This window comes from Thunnus thynnus, chromosome 15, assembly GCF_963924715.1.
Source record: "Thunnus thynnus chromosome 15, fThuThy2.1, whole genome shotgun sequence".
In the NCBI taxonomy this organism is placed as follows: domain Eukaryota; kingdom Metazoa; phylum Chordata; class Actinopteri; order Scombriformes; family Scombridae; genus Thunnus; species Thunnus thynnus.
Window position 1 is genome coordinate 8,937,680 of NC_089531.1, and position 3,953 is coordinate 8,941,632.

A 3,953-nucleotide genomic window follows, 5' to 3' on the forward strand; every position below is an offset into this window, starting at 1 on the left:
GCGTAAAAAGTAGTTGAAATGAGCTACAACTCAAACAGCTACATTAAAATGCTGCGTACAAGTTAATACATCAGTAATATTAATACAGTGTGTATAGTAATTTTGTGAGATGAGACTCAGGTTTTCACAGGTTTTCACAGCTGGAAACCTGCCAAACCAAACCTGAAGGAATTTTTCATAAAACTCTTGTGTCATCGCCGGGTATCTGGTCGTGCTTGTCACAACCTGGCTGGTTAGATAGGAAAGATACGTCTCTAAATACATCTATACTTAAACTTCAAGTAACATTTTGAATGCAGGACCTTTACTTGTAAAGGAGTATGTCACATTGTTGTATTACTGCAGTAAAATGGGCTTTATTTTGTAGAGTACCACCTTTTTTTATCTTTTGATGTGTATTGTGAAGATTGACGTATTTGAATTAATGGTGACTATAAGGATAAGGATAGGTTCACAGTTTTTCAAGTCTGTCCTTAAACAATAGTCAGGCGCCCAACTGAACATTGAAACAGGTTTTTCTTGCCATAATCATTCCTCCTGTTCATACTGACTATTATAAGATCCCTTCATAACCCACATAATTCACAGAAATGTATTTAAAAGTTTATCTGAAGCTTACATGAAACCATCTAAATTAGTCAAATCAAGCCGATATCTTTCCAAGTTCAAGTCGTTTCAGTACCAAATTCCCTCTTTTTGTTATGATCCTTCCATTGCAGCTGAACAAGGAAATACAAGGTTGGTATTTTTTTACTGCTGAAGCCTCATTATAGCTTCAGATAAACTTTTAAATACATTTTTGCTCAAAATGAGGACTGTGGATTTTGTTCTCCACCACTTAAAAAAAAAAGAAAAAAGATTTTAGATGCAAAATTCAAAACCTGCTTCAATGCTCATTTGGGCACCTCACTATTGTTTTAAGTAACACTTGAAAAACTGTGAATCCTTCCTTTAAAATATTATTTTGGCTTTAGATGGGAGGTACATAACAGTTCATGCATTGCTTGTAATGATAGTACTTGGTAATAGTTGTAATTGTTTAGACTGGCAGAGAAGAATGATGCACCAGAAATTACAAGGGAGTGAAATAATACAAAAGAAAAGGAGTGGTTGTCTAGTCAGTGTTTTTTTTTAAACTAACGCAACGTTTTGTACCTACAAGGTGTTTGCCAAATGAAAACAAACTGACATAATGATGCCAGTCTGTATTGAATGTGATTGTAAGGATGTCACCAAGTATGCCGAGTCCAAGCAAAGTGTCCCTAACAATACAGTATGAATCCACAATCAAATCAACAATTGGCATCACCTCATACGCCTTATATATCTGATTTAGGTCAGGAACTGTTTTAACATCAGGCTGAATAAAGGGGGAAAAAGCATATTTATGCTATAAATCTCAGTGAGAGTTAGTCGGTAAGACTTAGAGAGCTTTTCTGACACATTTCAATTCCATGTGGCTTTTTCTCAAGAGTATCTCATTCACTGTGACACACAGTATACATGTTGCCTTACAAAGTGCAGCTACTGGTCAGCCAGGAGAGATTAAGTCTGGGGTACTATCATTCTAACACTGGTAACATAGTCTAATATGCACACTGGTAGCGTCTGTCTGAAGCAAGTGGTAACAAGTGGTGGCAATACAGGAGAATAGTCTTTGTGTTTTATCACTCATGCTGACCAGATTTGGTTGACATTTATTAAATGAACCACAAATGTTCCATTACATGTCATTGTTATGCCAAACAAAATTTTGAGATATTGCAAGTTTGTTCTCATCATTATTAGCATGTATCAACCTTTCAGTGCTGCCCAAGGAAACAAAGCTCTACACTCGTTGTAGACGCCACACTCCCACACCCCCCTTTGACAACAGCATCATGAGTTACATGATTTTGGAAGAAAAATTTGAAGGGACAGTTTACCTGCTTAATAAGTTCGGCAAAAAGCCAAAACAGTATTGGCTCACATTATCAGCCGTAGGGAGTAAACTAATAAATCCACACTTGATTGGCATTTGATTTATTAATATCTGTATCATATGCCAAGTTGTTGTTGACTCGACATATCTGTCACATTCTCTTTGACATTTTTTTAAAGGTCTGGTTTTCTGTCCCATAGTATAATCATTTTAAAGGCTTTTTTGCATTTGTATTCGCACTCGCACAGTTGAGACTTAACTCTGGTTTATTGAGTTTTATCTTCAGTGATCAATAATAATCATGCAGGGTGGCGATTGTGACTTTACTTCCTGCAGCAAAATTCATTCCTTTTACGTCATTTCATCATCATCATCATCATCAAGCTTTATTTCTGTCTGTAGCACATAAAGAAAAATGTAAATGTTATCAAACCAGAATACCAAAGTCGTACCAAGAGTACCAAAAAGCCCATTTAACAGTTAACAAATTATCTTCAATAAGACCAAAAAGGTGTAGGCTGAAGCCGAAACTTATTCTGCCGACAACATTCACCAAGACAACAAGTACTTCGCTGTATTCCCAACTTCATACTCAAAGTAAGACAGAGCAACATTAATGAAGAAAAAATCAATAAAAAACCAGAAAAATCTTTTTAAAAAAGAAAATGCTATTTCACTGAACAATGTAATGTCCATAAACACAAAGTACCATGTTAGACCATATTATTGTGCTTATTCAATACATTATTTTTTACATTTTCTTGTTTTGCACTTTTTTTTTTGTTCTGGCTCCGGTTTTCTTGAACGTACAGCTTCCTTTAAGATTAGAATGACTTTCTCTCTCATTTCAAGCATGTTTTGTACATTCTTTGGTCGTAGCTTATTGTGAGCTTTACACAATATCTGAGCAATTTTATAGTCTAAAAAATATCATCAAATATACATATCTGTAATTTATGAAACAGAGGGTTGCATATAATCAAGTCAAGACCCACAAAACATGACTCAAAGATACAGCAACAGAGAACTTAATTTTTCAACATGACTACTGCACTTTTACTTAGATGTGTTCTCACACTCAGTTCAATGGAATTTCATTATCACCTGGTGTTGCTCTCGGAAACCTGGCTCCTAACTGCTTCCAATTATGGACATAAGTCAGACTTGTGCATTGTCATTATAAAGTGATTAATGTCTTTACATCTGGTTTATGCATCTTATGACAGATGTTGTCTTTACAGGTTGTCTGTTTCTTGACGCAAGTGTTTTATTGTATTGCTAATGTGTAAGACACACTGTCCCAGCCTGACTTGACGAGACTCGGGTTCTCACAGGTTTTCACAGCTGAAAACCTGCCAAACCAAACCTAAAGGAAGCTCACATAAAATTCTGTGTAATCGCTGGGCATCCGGTTGTGCTTGTCACAACCTGGCTGGTTAGATAGGAAAGATAATTCTCTACATCATCTCACTTTCATGTAGATGCAGATAATGCAGGATGGCCACCGCTCCACCCAGCTAAGTCCTTTTAAGGTGCTGGAAAAATGAATGAGTCAAAACTTGATGAGATAGACTTCCGCTCTATGTAGTATCCACTTTATTTTTTAGCTTTCAGTCTATCAGATCTTCATCAGACCATACCTGCTCTGATGAACTGAAAAGCTCAAAGATAAAGTGAATACTGCATTGATCTAAGTGTGTGGAAATCTATCTCATCAACATTACAAACAATGTAAAAAGAAAAATCATTTACTGTACATCAATAGAAGACAAAGAGGGTTTGAAACCCTGTGTTTGACCAGAATAATCTGAATTTCTCTTTAAACATGACTGTGTGTTTAATAGATCTGTTCAGCTATTGTACAGTTTAAAAAGCCTGATTTTTCTTGCAGTTATTGTTTAAAAGCACAATAGACACGTTCCGAGGAAGTCTGCAGGAATTCCTGGCATCCTGAACTCAGTGCAAAGAGTTCCCCGGTCACTTACTCCCTCACAGCCTGATGAGAGGAGGCTGTTCCTCGGGGAGGGGAGGG